The 22,010-nt window shown below is 40.9% G+C and overlaps 1 long non-coding RNA gene across 1 annotated transcript; it reads right to left on the bottom strand.

The window, feature by feature from the left end:
• Positions 1 to 1,168: 1,168 nt before the first annotated feature.
• LOC113625209 (uncharacterized) lies at positions 1,169 to 20,121 on the bottom strand. Its single transcript, XR_003434578.1, has 3 exons — positions 20,111 to 20,121; positions 20,065 to 20,066; positions 1,169 to 1,293 (listed from the first exon to the last, which is right to left on the bottom strand). It is a non-coding gene; the product is annotated as an uncharacterized LOC113625209 (long non-coding RNA).
• Positions 20,122 to 22,010: the final 1,889 nt, after the last annotated feature.

Raw genomic sequence — 22,010 nt, 5'->3', positions numbered from 1 at the left:
TTTCTCCATCAAATCTGAATGAGATCCTTGGTGGGTAGAGTAATCTTGGTTGCAGGTTTTTCTCCTTCATCACTTTAAATATGTCCTGCCAGTCCCTTCTGGCTTGCAGAGTTTCTGCTGAAAGGTCAGCTGTTAACCTTATGGGGATTCCCATGTGTGTTATTTGTTGTTTTTCCCTTGCTGCTTTTAATATGTTTTCTTTGTATTTAATTTTTGACAGTTTGATTAATATGTGTCTTGGCGTATTTCTCCTTGGATTTATCCTGTAGGGGACTCTCTGTGCTTCCTCCAGGGGGAGGGAGGGGTACGCAGTGCAGGGCGAGCCTGCGGCGGCAGAGGCCAGCGTGACATTGCACCAGCCTGAGGCGCGCTGTATGTTCTCCCGGGGAAGCTGTCCCTGGATCCCGGGACCCTGGCAGTGGCGGGCTGCACAGGCTTCCCGGAAGGGGGGTGTGGATAGTGACCTGTGCTCACACACAGGCTTCTTGGTGGTGGCAGCAGCAGCCTTAGTGTCTCATTCCCGTCTCTGGGGTCTGCGCTGTTAGCCGCGGCTCGCGCCCGTCTCTGGAGCTCCTTTAAGCAGCGCTCTTAATCCTCTCTCCTCGCGCACCGGGAAACAAAGAGGGAAGAAAAAGTCTCTTGCCTCTTCGGCAGCTCCAGACCTTTTCCCGGACTCCCTCCCGGCTAGCCGTGGTGCACTAACCCCCTTCAGGCTGTGTTCACGCAGCCAACCCCAGTCCTCTCCCTGTGCTCCGCTCCAACCGAAGCCCGAGCCGCAGCTCGCAGCCCCGCCCGCCCCGGCAGGTGAGCAGACAAGCCTCTTGGGCTGGTGAGTGCCGGTCGGCACCGATCCCCTGTGCGGGAATCTCTCCGCTCTGCCCTCCGCACCCCTGTTGCTGCGCTCTCCTCTGCGGCTCCGAAGCTCCCCTCCTCCGCCAACCACAGTCTCCGCCCGCGAAGGGGCTTCCTAGTGTGTGGAAACCTTTCCTCCTTCACGGCTCCCTCCCATTTGTGCAGGCCCCGTCCCTATCCTTTGGTCTCTGTTTATTCTTTTTTTCTTTTGCCCTACGGGGAGTTTCTTGCCTTTTGGGAGGTCTGAGGTCTTCTGCCCGCGTTCAGTAGGTGTTCTGTAGGAGTTGTTCCACGTGTAGATGTATTTCTGATGTCTCTGCTAGTGTTGGGGGTCTTCTGCAGAGGTAGGGGGTGGCTCTGTCTCACTGTGAGGACAAGGACACTGGCAGCAGAAGTTCTGGGAAGTGCTCCTTGGCGTGAGCCCTCCCAGAGCCCCCCAGTCTACTGTTAAGATTTTAAGAACACTGGGAAACAGAACATATGCACATGTGCACTCTCACATACACACATATACACACTTTCTATTCAATGCAAGGATTGTACTTAGACACCTAGATGATTAAAGGACCCAGAATACATTTTTTCAGGCACAGACTGTAGATTCTGTACTTATAGAAAACACTCAATGTAAGAAAGCAGAGCAGAGCCCACTGTTCAGATGGGACGTCTCCTAACATGGTAAGCCGGGCTGGGGTGATAATATCTTCCAACTTTGACCTATCATTTTGTTAGGGTGAGGGATATCATGGTGGGGCATGAGAACATGAAATTGAGTCAGGTGGAGCTGTGTCTGTACCCTTGCTGTACCACTCATTAGCTGCAACTTCTTAGGAGGATGACTTAACTCTGATTCTCAGCTCCTTCAGCAGCAAAACAGGGATGATTTCTTACTCGTAAGCCAGCAAAGCAGGATCTGGCAAGTTGGTGAGGTACAGTAGCATGGAATCTACTGTATGAGGACCTGAAGCATGCCCTGGGGGAGACTCTAGGAAAGGGACCAGATGTGTTGACCTTGACTTAGTGGGCTGGACATTGTGATTGCCTTTACAGATCCACTCCACCCCTCTCCTGTTATATGGTTAGTATGCAGATTGGGTGGGCCCTAATTAGAAAAAGTGAATCAGTATTTTCTCATCCCCTTTGGAACAGCAATTGTGTCAGGGACTAGCAATGACAGGTCTAACCAAGGAACATGTGCCATCTACCTGATCAAGTTAGTCAAGTCAGAACATGGGATTATTTTATCTATGATTGGAGAAAGAATAAAACCACTCCCTTACTTTGAATGGTGTGATGTACAGTTGTAAGGCCTGGGGCTGCTGCAGTGACATAGGGAGACATTTGGATACAGCTATAATATGTAGGACAGAGATAAGTGAATTGTAAGGAAATAGAGCCATAGCCCGGATCAAACTATTCCTAAACCCCATCCTAACTTTTTTCACTTAAATGAGATAACAAATGCCCTTCGTTGTTTAGATCTGGTTGATTTGAATTTTGAATTTGCTATTACTTACACCGAAATCCTGGTAAGATATACCCACTTACAATTCTTTAGTTATCAGGGGCAGGAACAATTATGAGCTTAGAGTGAGGATGTGTCTTCAACTTATTCCTGGCAAAAGTGTCAACCACTCCATCCCCCTCCCTTCACCAACTCCCAAATCTTCCCCCACTCCCTCCAGACTTTGGACACATGTTTGATGCCTAGGCTGAGATAGCTTTCTAATTAGAAGTTAAATGAGAATTTTACTACACGCCAGGACACATCAGGTTCAAGCGGCATAGCTTTAGGGCCCTCTAATGGACATTAACACAAAGGAAGGGGCTAGGCCTTTTACTTTTCCCACAGATCACCAAACAGCTTTGTCCATAGAGGACAGCAGTACCTTTGGGTGTGACATATAGTGGCTATATTCCTTTATCAGGTTATCTATGGCATCTTGTTACTAAGTTTAAAGAAATAATATGTATATACAGAGTTAAGTGTAGCCAGTACAGTATTAAAATAGACCTATGGAATAAAATATATCATGTTTTTTTTTTTTTTTTTTAACATCTTTATTGGGGTATAATTGCTTTACAATGGTGTGTTAGCTTCTGCTTTATAACAAAGCGAATCAGTCATACATAAACATATGTTCCCATATGTCTTCCCTGTTGCGTCTCCCTCCCTCCCACCCTCCCTATCCCACCCCTCCAGGCTGTCACAAAGCACCGAGCCAATATCCCTGTGCCATGCGGCTGCTTCCCACTAGCTATCTACCTTACTACGTTTGTTAGTGTGTATATGCCCATGACTCTCTCTCGCCCTGTCACAGCTCACCCTTCCCCCTCCCCATAACCTCAAGTCCGTTCTCTAGGAGGTCTGCGTCTTTATTCCTGCTTTACCCCTAGGTTCTTCATGACATTTTTTTCCTTAAATTCCATATATATGTGTTAGCATACGGTATTTGTCTCTCTCTTTCTGACTTACTTCACTCTGTATGACAGACTCTAGGTCTATCCACCTCATTACAAATAGCTCAATTTTGTTTCTTTTTATGGCTGAGTAATATTCCATTGTATATATGTGCCACATCTTCTTTATCCATTCATCCGATGACGGGCACTTAGGTTGTTTCCATCTCCGGGCTATTGTAAATAGAGCTGCAATGAACATTTTGGTACATGACTCTTTTTAAATATATCATGTTTAACGTCATTTTGATTTGACCATATAATAGAGTGTAAGATAGGGGTAGGAGAGTAGGAAGAAAAGCATGAGAAAAAAAATGATTCTAGGAGCCAGAATGGTTCAGAGAACAGGTGAGCAAGAGAACAAAATTTTGTGGCTTTGCCTTAAACTCATCTTGGTGGCTTTTTAAAGTTTACATATTTAATTCTCATTTCTTTTATTCAACACTAGGATTATATGTTAGTAAAGGCAATACTAACTTATTTAATAAGTAAGCTCCAAAATTTCAGTGGCTTAACAAAGTAGAAGTTAGCTATTATACTCATGTAATAAACCAAGAGTGGTGATCCTGGTCTGTGTTGCTGCTTTTTCTCCATGTGGGATTCAGGTATTCAGGTTTCTTCCATCTCATGCTCTGCTGTCCTCTAAAGCAGGGGTTGGCAAATTATGTCGTGTGGGCTAAATATGACACTCCACTTATTTTTGTGAATAAAGCCGTATTGGAATACAGCCTTAAATGTTTGTTTATGTGTTGTCCACGGTGGCTTTTGCACTATAAAGGCAGAATGGAGTAGTTGTGACAGATCATATGGCAACAAAGCATAAAATATTTACTATCTATCCTTTTACATAGAAAGTGTGCCAGACTTTGCTCTAGGGCACTTTTGTCCTTTGCATTGAACCAGCAGGAATAAAAGAGCATGGAGAAGTTTTAAACACTTCTTCAAAGCCCTGAATTAGAGAAGCCATATGTTTCTTCTACTTCCATTTCATTGGTAAAAACTGGTCACATGGCTGCAATAGATTTGAAGGGTGCTGGGAAATGTAGTCCTCGGCTAAGAAGCCTCTTCCCAGCACCAACTTAACACTGTGAAGAGTGGAGCACACATCTTGGTAGATGATTATTCGTCTCTGCTACAAGGCATCTAATCATAAGCTTGAAAAGAACCATAGAAATTATACTTACTTAATTAATTCCTACTCATCAAGTGTATCCTATATTTTAGACATTATGTTGGGTCCCTAAAAAAGAGAGATGAATAAGACTCAGTCAAATAAGTGAAACCATCATTTGCAGCTTCCTTTCATTCTTATTACAGGAAATTAAAATTTAAGACAGTCATTTAGAATCATTGTGGAGGGAATAATGAACTGATAGGGAACAGGAATGTGGTTTCTGTCTGGTCCTAGGTCAGTGCTACCCTAGATGTCAGCTGTTGGATGTTACTGGGTGGTGGGAATATTGGAGAACAGTTTGTTCAGATTCAAAGATTGGAGCAGAGACTGTCAGAGTTGGAGTTCAGTGGGCACTGGGCATGAAGAGCCAGGCTACAGTGGACCATGCCATGGGACTTGCCAAGGAACTGTGCTAGCATGTAGGGAAGACTGAAGATGAAGATGGCAGCAGCAAAGTGAGCTTCAGCTGGTGAGTTTGAGAGGCAAGATAGGCTTGCCTATCATGTCTTTGTCATTGAAGTTCAATGTTTTTTCCCTCTAGTACTTCATACTACTCTGTCTTTCTTTGATTAAATTCAATTGTGTCTTCTTTTTGCTTGGCAGTGGGAATAAGGCATCATCTTTGTCCTTGAGGAACACATGATATAGTAGCAGAGATAAACACAAAAATAGTTTCAATAAAATATGGTAGTTCTCCTGAGGATGTCATGCCCAGGTGCCTAATCTCATGTGAGGGAGTGGTTTGGTGTGTTAAGAATGACTTCCTAGATGTGATGACACCTGAGTTATGTCTGGATAGATAAGTTGGATTAGGTACAGGGAAAAGAATGAGTAAGGGGAGAGGGTCGCCCAGGGAGATAGAATATCATTGGAAAACCTATAGAGGCTTAAAGTAGCACAATGATTCAGAGGAAATTAACGTTTCTGAAATTATTGGAACATGCAGTTCAAGAGGCAAAATATTAGTGCTTGGAGCTGGAACAGTAAGCAAGGATCAGATTATAGAAGTCCATGCAAACCATGTTGAAGACCTAGGATTCTATCGTTTTGGTTATTGGGAAACATTGAAACATTGTATCTATATATTGCCATTTTTTTACTAATGGGGCAAAATCAGGGCATTCAGAATAGATACTACTGGCTCATCACGATAACTATAATGTAAGCAGAAACATGGAAGATGCTGTATATTCCACTAAACAAATAAGCCAAGATCAAAAACGCAGAATCCCAAGTCCCTGATTAATAGCAGCATCCTTATTTTGGCCATGGCTCAGCTAAGGACAGGGGAAACCAGGGTATTCTTGTTTTTAAGACCATGAAAGCTAGGGTTATATTTTAAGGGATCTTGTAGCTTCTCCTTTAGTATTATATATCCATTTTTTACCTTCAAACATGTTTCTCCCCATTGTTCTGTGCCTTGTCTTACCTACAAAGAATTAAAAGGCAATCTTTTCCTTGTAGGAGGGAGTAGAAATCCACCCTGGAGTTCTGGATGAGCCACTTGTTATCTGTTTACCTTTAAAAATAATTTTGCTTTCGGTCCAGCTTTGCTGGCATATGAAAGGTACTTTGAGCTTTTAGAGAAGGAACTCCTTTTCCTTTTTAGTAACTTCTCTTGTTTAGATCAATGCCTTATTCCTATATTTCACTATGGCTTGCCACCCTTTCCATTCTCAACTGTCATTGCCATTTACTTTAGCAATAAATAAGGAATGAAAGGCAAAACAAAACAGCCCGCCACGGTTGCTGACAATGATAAGTCTGTGAGGAAAATTTTCAGAAACCTCAGAGAATAGGCTCCAGTGGTTTCTCAGCCCACAAGTTTCAGCTGCACTGGGAACAATGGCTCTTCTGCCTACCTCCAAAGGACAAGATGAGACATGGGCCTTGTTTTTTCTTTCTCTTCCAAGCTTCACACTTGAGCAAACAATCTTTGCTTAACCCACATGGAAAACTTGCAAACACAAACACATTCCTCCTCTCCTATTAGTGCTAGGATGAAAAGCAAACTTCAAATTAGTTAATGTTCACGTAGTTAAGTGGTTCCCTATTAACTGGGAATACGTAGGTGGGGGAGCTGACTTGGAGAGGGGCTTTAGCTGTTGAGCCAAAGGCAGAATGAAAGCCAAAATCACTCAAATTGCAAGAGGAAGTTTTTTTTTAAAAAAGAATAAAGAACTCATATAGGTGGTACAGCACCTTGCCTATGTTGTATGCTAGCGTTCCCACTCCACATGGCACATCTGGGTGGCACGTGGAAAATGGAGACAGGCTTTTGGGAAAGGACCATCCTACTCCTGTCATGTCTGTGAATATTTAGGGATCAGCCCTTTATAAGGGTGCTCGGTGCCACCACACAGTTTTATTTGTTGGCAGGTTGAAAACTAGTCCTAAACTCATTCCTTGGTGCTTTGAAAAGAATGCCTGGGCTTTCAGCCATGAGGTGACCACATCATTCCTGTCAGAAGACATGACCCTTGTGTTCCATGGGCAGGATTGTCTGTGCATCCAATCTGAGAAACAAATCAATTGGGAACTGAATAGCCCTTACAGCAAGAATCTTGGAAATGTGTCAGCTGGTTTGCTGGAGTTTAGCCATTTTATCCTCATACCTGTAGTGAAGTATTTGAGAAAAATTCAGGCTGACACTATTTCTGCTAATTAAAAAAATTAAAAAACAAACAAAACCCAAAAAGGAAGTACTAAGCATTTTGAACAAGTTTGAATTTGGGTTAGAGGTTTTACGTTGGAGGCAACCTTTGGTTTAGTACAATATCAGCAACTAATAGTGTTTGATTTAATGCCAGAAGGGCTCCTTCTCTAATGAATCACCACATTCATCCTGAAATACCACTGTCAGGTCATGGATATCACAGGGGTTTTAACTATGGGCCCATAGAGTGTCCATGATGGATATCAAGGAGATACATAACTGGGTATTTAAGCTCGCTGTAATTCTAGACAAATTTCACATATGTGCCTGTGTGTGTGTGTGTGTGTGTGTGTGTGTGTTTGCAGTTTTCTCAGACAGAAGATTCATTTCTTTCATCAGATTTCAAACGGCTTTGTAAATCTTAAATATTGAGCAACACTGCTAGAATGTTGGCATAGAAAAAGATTTCAGAAATATCTGGTCTGGTGCTTTTCAACGTGCTCAAATTTTTGTGTTCATGAGATTCACCTGAGATGCTTGTTTAAAAGAAGATTCCTGAGCCCCAGCTCTACCCAGGCTGATTTAGTAGATCTTAAGTGTGGGACCCAGAGTTCTGCTTTTTAATCAGAACTTCAGAGATCATGAGCCACAGGCAAGGGCCAAAGGTAATACTTTGAATGCAAGGTGAACTTAAGAGATACAGGGAAGTGTGATGGTCAGGTGAACAGGATTGGTGGAAATTACCTTTTCCTCAAATCAGAGCAGCTCTGCCTTTTTCTGCTTCACATATTGAGCTTCCATGTAAGACTACATTTGAAAAAGGCTAAAAGAAATAGCCTGGAAGTCACTGACATTATCCAACACCTGCATGTTACAGAAGAAGAAAATGAGACACAGAGAGATCAAGTGATTATTCCAAGATCACAATTGCCTTTGGTGGCAGGGTTGAAGCAAGAACCTAATCCCCCTGATTCCTTGGCCGGGTCTTTTCCATCATGGATAAATCTCCTTAAAGCCACATACTGGAGTTAAAAAACCAACCGCTTTTTATTTTATTTTATTTTATTTTCCAACCGCTTTTTAGCATATTATCTAGGAAGGAAGATAGGAAGGTTAAGCTTTCTTATCTAACCAAATAAGGAAGTCTTCCTGCCTGGGAAGAGAACTGAGTTATCAGGGAGGCCTGGGTGAGGTGGCCCTGGAAGCCTCATGGAAGTTATCGAATATAAAGGCAACTGGATGGAGCACATGTGACTGAAAACAGCTTCACCATTTTGTCTAGTGCCAGACTTGGCACCCAAGAGACATTGCCTCCACAATGGTCCCAAGAAAATAATTTAGTGTTAGGCCACCCTGTGAGTTCTTTTATTCATCTATAAGCCTTTTCTTTGGTTGGAGCATTATCTGGTAATTAATGGCTTCAAGGTGATTCTTCAAACTTGACTTTAGAATTTCCAACATGGTATACAATTCCAATTCAGTGTAACGGGTGGGAGGGGGAACACTTAGCATTCTTCATGGAATTATGAATTGCATTCATTTAGGAAGGTGAATTTCAAAAGTTTTCAAAGCCCTGTCAAGGTAAATTTTGGTGGTGATATCAATTATGTAGGCTAACAGGAGTTGTAAAACCAGTCTAAAAATGTTTTCCAACCCCTTTCATGATTTCTGATGCTGCCTAATTCTGACTTGTGAGAACAGTTTCTTTCCTTTGTTTTCAGTTTCTATTTTGGGTTCTGGCCAGTATTAAGAACTAGGAATTTCAAGGCAGGTTTACAAAATTATCAAACTTTAAAAAACAAAACGAAACAAAGCAAAAAACTTCAGAAGCTGTTAATTTGGAGCATGTAGTGAAGTGCTATTAATCCAGGATGCAAATAATCAAACCCTAAAAAAAAAAAAACAGAATCATATTTTATACTGTTTTGTGCAATGACTATTGACATTGAGAATCCTGACCTGGGGCCCTGCAAAATCCTGAGGTATCTAACTCATCCAAGGAAGATTCCGTTGTAATCAGTTGATTTTTAGTGCCAAGTACATATTTTATTGTGTCATGGAGGTCCTAGCATGGACATGTCCAGCCAATTCTGGCATGTCAGAACCTGTCCCAAGGCCTGGAGGTATGTGCACACTAGTCTCTTCCTATGAGTAAACAAGAAGGTAGTTGGGAAAAGAAAAGCACTGGACCAGGAGCAGGAGGATTTCACCCTGATGTGAAAGAGCTGAGTGTACAGGTTTGCGAGGTGGATGAGGCTATGAAAGAAGACAGGCTGTTGGCTTTACCCCAGGGCAACCATATGAAGTTAGTCCCTTCTGAGGCAGTGCCAGAGCTTTAGGAAGGTGGGGCAATGTGCCGGATATCTGATGTTCATGGCTCTTCCCAGTTGACTCTCTACACTTTCCTGCCCTGCTCTGAACCCCAGAGCTGACCTTGGGCTCCTTTGTCCTCTGGCTTCTGGCTGGGTTTAGTTGGGGCATTAGCTGACCAGTAGGTGGGAGCAGAACGAGGTCAGGTGATTATCACTCTGGTTCTGTCCACATCCTCGGGCTGGGTATTTCCCTCAAGTAAAAGCTGTAGTTCTGTCAGTCATTCTTCTCCACCCCACTCCCTCTGTCTCTCCAGGTTCCCTCATGGCTCCCTTGTCATGCTCCTTCAGGCCTGGGGGTGGGCATTTTGATCCTCCGTCACTCAACTTGGGGTAGTGCACCACTCCATGTAGTTTCCCTATATGTTCTCCACCATTCTGTCAAGAATCCTTTTAAGTTCACTTTAATTTTCCCAGTCTGAGTGTGTCATCTGTTTCCTGCAGGTGTGTAGTCACTAATGAGTCAGTGAAATGAGTGCTGTAACGTTAACAGTCGGGTCAGACACTGAGAGCATACGAGGTAGGGAAGCTCTGAGCCTTAACGTGGACAGGAGGAAGCAGTTTCTGGGGGATGTAGAGGCTCTGGCATTGATGTGAGCAGGTGATTTCTCTGGGCCCCACCCATCCATTATTTGTTAGAAAGTGTTTAGGGCACTGTCACTGTCCTTCTAGCTCTAGTATCTTTGGATAAACTGGTTTGCTCAAATGAGGGCCACCTAGATAAACATATCAAGTCCCTCAGACAACAATGCTCTGTTTTCAGAACTCATTTAGACCATTTTCTACTTGCCTGCTTCACTCAGATCCCAGTTTCTCAGCTTCCTCAATCTCTTCTTCTGTCTCAGCATTTACAGTGCAGTTTTGTTCTCAGCTTACCTTTTGATTAAAGACTGTTTGGACTGATATCCTGCCTTTGACCTTGGTACCTTTCCAGGATACAGTATGGGCATGTCTCAGAGTTATTGCAGGTTTAGATTCCGGACCACTGTAGTAAAGTGCATATTATAGTAAAGTGAGTCACTTGAAATTTTTGGTTTCCCAGTGCATATGAAAAGTTATGTTCACACTATACTGTAGTCTATTAAGGGTTCAATAGCATTATGTCTAAAACAATGTACATACATTAATTAAAGAATACTTTAGTGCTAAAACATGCTAACCATTATCTGAGTCTTCAACAAGTTGTAAATTTTTGCTGGTGGAGGGTCTTGCCTCAGTGTTGATGGCTGCTGACTGATCAGGGTGGTGCTGCTGAAGGTTGGCATGGCTGCAGCAATTTCTTAAAATAAGGCAACAGTGACGTTTGCCGCATCGACTGACTCTTACTTTCATGAATGATTTCTCTGTAACATGAAATGCTGTTTGATAGCATTTTACCCACAATAGAACTTCTTTTAGAAATAGAGTCAATCCTCTCAAAACCTGCCTCTGCTTTGTAAGCTAAGTTTATGTAATATTCAAAATACATTGTTGTCATTTCAACAATCTTTAAAGTATGTTCACAGAAGTAGATCCCATCTCAAGAAATCACTTTCTTTGCTTATCCATAAGAAGCAGCTCTTCATCCATTAAAGTTTTGTCATAAGACTACAACAATTCAGTTATATCTTCCGGCTCCACATCTACTTCTAGTTCTCTTGCTATTTCCATCACGTCTGCAATTACTTCCTTCACTGAAGCCTTGAACCCCTCGATGTCATCCATGAGGGTTGGAATCAGCTTCTTCCAAACTACAGTTACTGTTGATGTTTTGACCTCTTCCCCTGAATCACAAATGTTCCTAATGACATCTAGAATGGTGAATCCTTTCCAGAGGTTTCCATGTGACTTCGCCAAGATCCATCAGAGGTATCACTATCTGTAGCAGCTATAGCCTTATGAAATATATTTATTAAATAATAAGACTTGAAAGTAGAAATTACTCCTTGATCCATGGGCCGCAGAACGGATGTTGTGTTAGCAGACTTGGAAACATTAATCTTGTACATCTCCATTAGAGCTCTTGGGTGACCAGGTGCATTGTCAATGAGCAGTAGTATTTTGAAAGGAATCCTTTTTCTGAGTAGTAGGTCTCAACAGTAGACTTGAAATAGTCAGTAAACCATGTTGTAAACAGTTGTGCTATCATCCAGGCTTTGTTGGTCTATTTATAGAGCACAGGCAGAGTAGATTTAGCATAATTCTTAAGGGCCCTAGGATGTTTAGAATGGTAAATGAGCATTGACTTCATCCTAAAGTCACCAGCTGCATTAGCCCCTAACAAGAGAGTCAGCTTTTCCTTTGAAGCTTTGAAGCCAGGCATTGACTTCTCCTCTCTATCTATGAAAGTTCTAGATGACATCTTCTTCCAACTGAAAGGCTGTTTTGTTTACATTGAAAATCTGTTGTTTAGTGTAGCCACTTTCATTAATTATCTCAGCTAGAACTTCTGGATAACTTGCTGTACCTTCTACATCAGTGCTCGCTGCTTCATTTTGCACTTTTATGTCATGGAGACAGCTTCTTTCCTTAAACTTTGTGAATTACCTCTGTTAGCTTCAAACTTTTCTTTTGCAGCTTCTTTACCTCTATCAGCCTTCATAGCATTGAACAGAGTTAAGGCCTTGCTATGGATTAGACTTTGTCTTAAGAGAATGTTGTGACTGGTTTGATTTTCTATCCAGACCACTAAAAACTTTCTCCATGTCAGGAGTAAGGCTGTTTCACATATCATTCATGCATTCACTGGAATAGCTTGTTTAATTTTCTTCAAAAACTTTTCCTTTGCATTCACAACTTGGCTAAGTGTTTGGAGTAAGAGACCTAGTTTTCAGCATGTCTCAGCTTTTGGTGTGCCTTCCTCACTAAGGTTAATCATTTCTAGCTTTTGATTTAACGTGAGAGACATGTGACTCTCTTTCATTTGAACACTTAGAGGCCATTATAGGGGTATTAATTGTCCTAATTTCAATATTGTTGTATTTCGGGGAATAGGGAGACCCAAGAAGAGGGAGAGAGATGAGGGAACAGAAGCAGGTAGGTAGAGCAGTCAGAACATACCCATTTATCAATAAGTTCACCATCTTTTATGGGCATGGTTCCTTGTGCCCCCAAATAATTAAAATAGTAACATCAAAGTTCACAGATCCCAAATCACCATAACAAATATAATAAAAAGAAAAAGCATGAAATAACATGAGAATTACCAAAATGTGACACAGAGACATAAAACGAACAAGTGCTGGTGGAAAAATGGTGCTGATAGATTGGCTTGATGCAGAGTTGTCAAAATCCTACAATTTGTGATACAGAAAAACCCAAAACCCACTGCATCCGTGAAGTGCAATAAAGTGAAGTGCAATGAAACAAGGTATGCCTGTAATAGATATTACTATTTAATGTTAGATGGCAGAGGAGTAAGACGTGGAGATCACCTTCCTTCCCACAAATACATCAAAAATACATGTACATGTGGAACAACTCCTACAGAACACCTACTGAACGCTGGCAGAAGACCTCAGACTTCCCAAAAGGCAAGAAACTCCCACGTACCTGGGTAGGATAAAAGAAAGAGGAAAAAACACACAAAAGAATACGGATGGGACCTGCACCTCTGGAAGGGAGCTGTGAAGGAGGAAAAGCTTTCACACACTAAGAAGCCCCTTCACTGGTGGAAATGGGGGTGGGGTGGGGGGGAAGCTTCAGAGTCACAGAGGAGAGTGCAGCAACAGGGGTGCAGAGGGCAAAGTGGAGAGATTCCTGCACAGAGGATTGGTGCTGACCAGCACTCACCAGCCTGGGAGGCTTGTCTGCTCACCTGCCGGGGCAGGTGGGGGCTGGGAGCTGAGGCTCCATCTTCGGAGGTCAGATCCCAGGGAGAGGACTGGGGTTGGCTGTGTGAACACAGCCTGAAGGGGGCTAGTGCACCACAGCTAGCCGGGAGGGAGTCCGGGAAAAAGTCTGGACCTGCCTAAGAGTCAAGAGACCATTGTTTCTGGTGCTTGAGGAGAGGAGATTCAGAGCACTGCCTAAACGAGCTTCTGAGATGGGCACAAGCCGTGGCTGTCAGTATGGACACCAGAGACGGACATGAAATGCTAACGTTGCTGCTGCAGCCACCAAGAATCCTGTGTGCAAGCACAGGTCACTATCCACATCTCCCCTCCCAGGAGCCTGTGCAGCCTGCCACTGCCAGGGTGCCGTGATCCAGGGACAACTTCCCTGGGAGAACACACGGTGCACTTCAGTCTGTTGCAACATCATGCTGGCCCCTGCCCCCATAGGCTTGCCCCACATGCCATACCCCTCTCTCCCCCTGGCCAGAGACACCTAATCAGCCGCTCCTTTAACCAGCTACTGTCTGGGCAAAGAACAGATTCGAGGGCGACCTACATTCAGGGGTGGGGCCAAATCCAAAGCTGAACCCCAGGAGCTGTGAGAACAAAGGAGAGAAAGGGAAATTTCTCTGTGCAGCCTCAGAAACAGTGGATTAAATTTCCATAATCAACTTGATGTATCCTGCATCTGTGGAATACCTGAATAGACAACAAATCATCCCAAAATTGAGGTGGTGGACTTTGGGAACAACTGTAGAATTGGGGTTTGCTGTATGTGACTGACAAGTTTCTGATTTATATGTTTATCTTAGTTTAGTTTTTAGTGCTTGTTATCATTGGTGGATCTGTTTATTGGTTTGGTTGCTCTCTTCTTTTTTTTATTACTATTTTTATTTTAATATTTAAAAAATATTTTTATTTAAAAAATTTATTTTATTTTTTCTCTTTCTTTCTATCTTTCTTTTCTCACTTTTCTTCTAAGCCATGTGGCTGACAGGGTCTTGGTGCTCAGGCCTGGTGTCAGGCCTGAGCCTCTGAGGTAGGAGAGTTGAGTTGAGTTGAGGTAGGAGAGACCTCCTGGCCCCATGTAATATCAATCAGCTAGAGCTCTCCCAGAGATCTCCATCTCAATGCTAAGACCCAGCTCCACTGAATGATCAGCAAGCTCGAGAGCTGGACACCCCATGCCAAACAACTAGCAAGACAGGAATACAACCTCACTTATTAGCAGAGAGGCTGCCTAAAATCATACTAAGTTCACTGACACCCCAAAACAAACAAACGGATGTGGCCCTGCCCACCAGAAAGACAAGATCCAGCCTCATCCACCAGAACACAGGCACCAGTCCCCTCCACCAGGAAGCCTACACAACACACTGAACCAACATTATGCACTGGGGGCAGACACCAGAAAAACGGGAGCTACTAACCTGCAGCCTGCAAAAAGAAGACCCCCAAACACAGTAAGTTAAGTGAAATGAGAACACAGAGAAATACACAGCAGATGAAGGAGCAAGATAAAAACCCACTTAACCAAACAAATGAGGAGGAAATAGGCAGACTACCTGAAAAAGAATTCAGAGTAATGATAGTAAAGATGATCCAAAATCTGGAAATAGATTGGAGAAAATAAAAGAAACATTTAATAAGGACCTAGAAGAACTAAAGAGAACATAATCAATGATGAACAACACAAGAAATGAAATGAAAAATTCTCTAGAAGGAATCAATAGCAGAATAACTGAGGCAGAAGAATGGATAAGTGACATTTAAGATAAAATAGTGGAAATAACCACCACAGAGCAGAATAAACAAAAAGAATGAAAAGAATTGAGGACAGTCTCAGAGACCTCTGGGACAACATTAAATGCACCAACATTCAAATTATAGGGGTCTCAGAAGAAGAAGAGGAAAAGAAAGGGACTGAGAAAATACTTGAAGAGATTATAGTTGAAAACTTCCCTAATATGGGAAAGGAAATAGTCAATCAAGCCCAGGTAGTACAGAGAGTCCCATACAAGATATATCCAAGAACTAACACACCAAGACACACAAAACTGTCAAAAATTAAGCACAAAGAAAAAATATTGAAAGCAGCAAGGAAAAAGTAACAAATAACATACAAGGGAATCCCCATAAGGTTAAGAGCTGATCTTTCAGCAGAAACTCTGCAAGCCAGAAGGGAGTGTCAGGACATATTTAAAGTGATGAAAGGGAAAAACCTACAGCCAAGATTACTCTATCTGGCAAGGATCTCAGTCAGATTTGACAGAGAAATTAAGAGCTTTACAGCAAAAGTTAAGAGAATTCAGCACCACCAAACCAGCTTTACAACAAATGTTAAAGGAACTTCTCTAGGCAAGAAACACAAGAGAAGGAAAAGACCTACAAAAACAAACCCAAAACAATTAAGAAAATGGTAATAGGAAAATAAATATCTATAATTACCTTAAAGGTAAATGGATTAAATGCTCCAACCAAAATACATAGACAAGCTGAATGGGTACAAAAACAAGACCTATATATATGCTGTCTACAAGAGACCCACTTCAGACCTGGGGACACATACAGTCTGAAAGTGAGGGGATGGAAAAAGATAGCCCATGCAAATGGAAGTCAAAAGAAAGCTGGAGTAGCAATTCTCATATCAGACAAAATAGACTTTAAAATAAAGACTATTAAGAGACAAAGAAGGATAGTACAGAATGACCAAGGGATCAATCCAAGAAGAAGATATAACAATTGTAAATATTTATGCACCCTAGGAGCACCTAGGAGCTCCTCAATACATAACCTAGGAGCACCTCAATACATAAGGTAAATGCTAATAGCTATAAAAGGGGAAATCGACAGTAACACAATAATAGTAGGGGACTTTAACACTCCACTTTCACCAATGGACAGATCAACTGAACAGAGAATAAATAAGGAAACACAAACTTTAAATGAAACATTAAACAAGACGGAGTAAGTTAATATTTATAGGACATTCCATCCCAAAACAACCGAATACACTTTCTTCTCAAGTGCTTATGGAAAATTCTTCAGGATAGATCATATCTTGGGTCAAAAATCAAGTGTTGTCACATATGGACACCTTATCTTTGATAAAGGTGGTAGGAATGTACAGTGGAGAAAGGACAGCCTCTTCAATAAGTGGTGCAGGGAAAACTGGGCAGATACATGTAAAAGTATGAGATTAGATCACTCCCTAACACCATACACAAAAATAAGCTCAAAATGGATTAAAGACCTAAATGTAAGACCAGAAACTATCAAACTCTTAGAGGAAAACATAGGCACAACACTCTATGACATAAATCACAGCAAGATCCTTTCTGACCCACCTCCTAGAGTAATGGAAATAAAAACAAAAATAAACAAATGGGGCCTAATGAAACTTCAAAGCTTTTGCACAGCAAAGGAAACCATAAACAAGACCAAAAGACAACCCTCAGAATGGGAGAAAATATTTGCAAATGAAACAACTGACAAAGGATTAATCTCCAAAATTTATAAGCAGCTCATGCAGCTCAATAACAAAAAAACAAACAACCCAATCCAAAAATGGGCAGAAGACCTAAATAGACATTTCTCCAAAGAAGATATACAGACTGCCAGCAAACACATGAAAGAATGCTCAACATCATTAATCATTAGAGAAATGCAAATCAAAACTACAATGAGATATCATCTCACACCAGTCAGAATGGCCATCATCAAAAAATCTAGAAACAATAAATGCTGGAGAGGGTGTGGAGAAAAGGGAACACTCTTACACTGCTGGTGGGAATGTGAATTGGTTCAGCCACTATGGAGAACAGTATGGAGGTTCCTTAAAAAACTACAAATAGAACTACCATATGACCCAGCAATCCCACTACTGGGCATATACCCTGAGAAAACCAAAATTCAAAAAGAGTCATGTACCAAAATGTTCATTGCAGCTCTATTTACAATAGTCCGGAGATGGAAACAACCTAAGTGCCCATCATCGGATGAATGGATAAAGAAGATGTGGGACATATATACAACGGAATATTACTCAGCCATAAAAAGAAACGAAATTGAGCTATTTGTAATGAGGTGGATAGACCTGGAGTCTGTCATACAGAGTGAAGTAAGTCAGAAAGGAAAAGACAAATACCGTATGCTAACACATATATATGGAATTTAAGAAGAAAAAAAATGTCATGAAGAAACTAGGGGTAAGACAGGAAAAAAGACACAGACCTACTGGAGAACGGACTTGAGGATATGGGGAGGGGGAAGGGTGAGCTGTGACAGGGCGAGAGAGAGTCATGGACATATACACACTAACAAACGTAAGGTAGATAGCTAGTGGGAAACAGCCGCATGGCACAGGGATATCAGCTCGGTGCTTTGTGACCGCCTGGAGGGGTGGGATAGGGAGGGAGGGAGGGAGGGAGACGCAAGAGGGAAGAGATATGGGAACATATGTATATGTATAACTGATTCAATTTGTTATGGGGCAGAAACTAACACACTATTGTAAAGGAATTATACCTCAATAAAGATGTTAAAAAAAAATCAAGCGTTGGTAAATTTAAGAAAATTGAAATCATATCAAGTAGCTTTTCAAACCACAATGCTATGAGACTAGATATCAATAACAAGAAAAAAAGCTGTAAAAAATAAAAACACATGGAGGCTAAACAATATGCTTCTAAATAACCAAGAGATCACTGAAGAAATCAAAGAGGAAATCAAAAAATACCTAGAAACAAATGAAAATGAAAACGCAACGGACCAAAACTTATAGGATGCAGCAAAAGCAGTTCTAAGAGGGAAGTTTATAACAATACAATCTTACCTCAAGAAACAAGAAAAATCTCAAATAAACAACCTATAGTTACACCTAAAGCAATTAGAGAAAAAGAACAAAAGAACCCTAAAGTTAGCAGAAGGAAAGAAATCATAAAGATTAGATCACAAATCAATGAAAAAGAAATGAAGGAAATAATAGCAAAGATCAATAAAACTAAAAGCTTGTTCATTGAGAAGATAAACAAAACTGATAAACCATTAGCCAGACTCATCAAGAAAAAAAGGGAGAAGACCCAAATCAACAGAATTAGAAATGAAAAAGGAGAAGTAACAACTGACACTGCAGAAATACAAAGGATCATGAGAGATTACTACAAGCAACTATATGCCAATAAAATGGACAACCTGGAAGAAATGGACAAATTCTTAGAAAAGCACAATCTTCTGAGACTGAACCAGGAAGAAGTAGAAAATATAAATAGACCAATGACAAGCACTGAAATTGAAACTGTGATTAAAAATCTTACACCAAACAAAAGCACAGGACCAGATGACTTCACAGGCAAATTCCATCAAACATCTAGAGAAGAGCTAACACCTATCCTTCTCAAACTCTTCCAAAATACAGCAGAGAGAGGAACACTCCCAAACTCATTCTATGAGGCCACCATCACCCTGATAACAAAACCAGACAAAGATGTCACAGAAAAAGAAAACTACTGACCAATATCACTGATGAACATAGATGCAAAAATCCTCAACAAAATAATAGCAAACAGAATCCAACAGCACATTAAAAGGATCATACACCATGATTAAGTGGGGTTTATCCCAGGATTGCAAGGATTCTTCAAAATATGCAAATCAATCAATGTGATCCACCATTTTAACAAACTGAAGGATAAAAACCATATGATCATCTCAATAGATGCAGAAAAAGCTTTTGAAAAAATTCAATGCCCATTTATAATTAAAACTCTCCAGAAGGTAGACATAGAGGGAACTTTCCTCAACATAATAAAGGCCATATATGACAAACCCACAGCCAACATCGTTCTCAATGGTGAAAAACTGAAGTCATTTCCACTAAGATCAGGAACAAGACAAGGTTGCCCACTCTCACCACTCTTATTCAATATAGTTTTGGAAGTTTTAGCCACAGCAATTAGAGAAGAAAAAGAAATAAAAGGAATCCAAATCAGAAAGGAAGAAGTAAAACTGTTACTGTTTGCCAATGATATGATACTATACATAGAGAATCCTAAAGATGCCACCAGAAAACTACTAGCACTAATCAATGAATTTGGTAAAGTATCAGGATACAAAATTAATGCACAGAAATCTCTTGCATTCCTGTGCACTAATGATGAAACATTTGTAAGGGAAATTAAGGAATCACTCCCATTTACCATTGCAACAAAAAGATTAAAATTCCTAGGAATAAATCTACCTAAGGAGACAAAAGACCTGTATGCAGAAAACTTTAAGATACTGATGAAATAAATTAAAGATTATACAAACAAATGGAGAGACATAACATGTTCTTGGATTGGCAGAATCAACATTGTGAAAATGACTTTACTTCCCACAGCAATGTAGAGATTCAGTGCAATCCGTATCAAACTACCAATGGCATTTTCCCAGATTTAGAAGAAAATATTTCACAGTTTGTATGGAAATACAAGAGACCCCGAATAGACAAAGCAATCTTGAGAAATATAAACAGAGCTGGAGGAATCAGGCTCCCTGACTTCAGACTATACTACAAAGTACAGTAATCATGACAGTATGGTACTGGCACAAAAACAGAAAGATAGATCAATGGAACAGGATAGAAAGCCCAGAGATAAAGCCATGACCATCTGGTCACCTTATTTTTGTTAAAGGAGGCAAGAATATACAATGGAGAAAAGACAGCCTCTTCAATATGTGGTGCTGGGAAAACTGGACATCTACATATAAAAGGATGAAATTAGAACACTTCCTAACACCATACCCCCAAAAAACTCAAAATGGATTAAAGACCTAAATGTAAGGCCAGACACTGTAAAACTCTTAGAAGAAAACATAAGCAGACCACTCTATAACATAAATCACAGCAAGATCCTCTTTGACCCACATCCTAGAGAGATGGAAATAAAAACAAAAATAAACAAATGGGACCTAATGAAACTTAAAAGCTTTTGCACAGCAAAGGAAACCATAAACAAGACAAAAAAACAACCTCAGAATGGGAGAAAATATTTGCAAATGTAGCAACTGACAAAGGATTAACTCTAAAATATACAAGCAGCTCGTGCAGCTCAATATCAAAACCAAACAACCCAATCCAAAAACGGGCAGAAGACCTAAATAGACATTTCTGCAAAGAAGATATACAGATTGACAACAAACACATGAAAGGATGCTCAACATCACTAATCATTAGAGAAATTCAAATAAAAACTACAATGAGGTATCACCTCGCACCAGTCAGAATGGCCATCATCAAAATATCTACAAGAAAAAATGCTGCAAAGGATGTGGAGAAAAGGGAACCCTCTTGCACTGTTGGTGGGAATATAAATTGATATAGCCTCTGTGGAGAACACTACTGAAGTTCCTTAGAAACCTAAAAATAGAACTACCATATGACCCAGCAATCCCACTACTGGGCACATACCCTGAGGAAACCATAACTCAAAAAGAGTCATGTATCACAATGTTCATTGCAGCACTATTTACAAGAGCCAGGACATGGAAGCACCCTAAGTGTCCATCGACAGATGAATGGATAAAGATGATGTGGCACATATGTACAATGGTATATTACTCAGCCATAAAAAGAAATGAAATTGAGTTATTTTTATTGAGGTGGTTGGACCTAGAGTCTGTCATACAGAGTGAAGTAAGTCAGAAAGAGAAAAATACTGTATGCTAATGCATATATATGGAATGTTAAAAAAAAATAGGTTCTGAAGAACCTTCGGGCATGACAGGAAAAAAGACTCAGATGTATAGTGGACTTAAGGACAGAGGGAGTGGGAAGGGTAAGCTGGGACAAAGTGAGAGAGTGGCATTGACATATATACACTACAAAATGTAAAATGGATAGCTAGTGGGAAGCAGCCGCAAAGCATAGGGAGGTCAGCTCAGTGCTTTGTGACCACCTAGAGTGGTGGGATTGGAAGGGTGGGAGCGAGATGCAAGAGGGAGGGGATATGGGGATATAAGTATAAGTATAGCTGATTTACTTTTTTATACAGCAGAAACTAACACAACAATATAAAGCAATCCTACTCCAATAAAGATGTTAAAATAGAAAACTACAGAAATGAAGGAAATTATATCTCTGACATACACATTCAAAAAACAGAAACTTAATGTTAGATGCACTCTTGCTATGGCCAGGCATTTTGATAAATGCTTTATTTTATTTTATTTTTTTTTTTTTTGCAGTACGCGGGCCTCCCACTGTTGTGGCCTCTCCCGTTGCAGAGCACAGGCTCCGGACACGCAGGCTCAGCAGCCATGGCTCACGGGCCCAGCCGCTCCACGGCATGTGGGATCTTCCTGGACCAGGGTACGAACCCTTGTCCCCTGCATTGGCAGGCGGACTCTCAACCACTGCGCCACCAGGGAAGCCCAATGCTTTACATTCTTGATCTCATTTAATTTAATCCACATTGAGACCTATATTTTAGCACGTAAGTATTGAGCCATTCATTCGTCTATTTATTTAATTCAGCACACTTTCTAAAATCTTCTACTATTGGCTGGATGCTAGGAATACAAAGATGGATATAATATAGTGTTTGCACTCAAGATGCTTAAAACCAAGTAAAATTAATAAATTTGGGAATAGATAAGTGAAATCTAATACCTACAGTTTTAGAGACCACTTTCCATTTCAAACA

Source organism: Aethalodelphis obliquidens, unplaced genomic scaffold (assembly GCF_003676395.1).
Source record: "Aethalodelphis obliquidens isolate GAN/ISIS:26980383/991018 unplaced genomic scaffold, ASM367639v1 scaffold14, whole genome shotgun sequence".
NCBI lineage: Eukaryota > Metazoa > Chordata > Mammalia > Artiodactyla > Delphinidae > Aethalodelphis > Aethalodelphis obliquidens.
The sequence above is the reverse complement of the archived record's forward strand: the minus strand, read 5'-3'. Positions and strand labels throughout refer to the sequence as shown.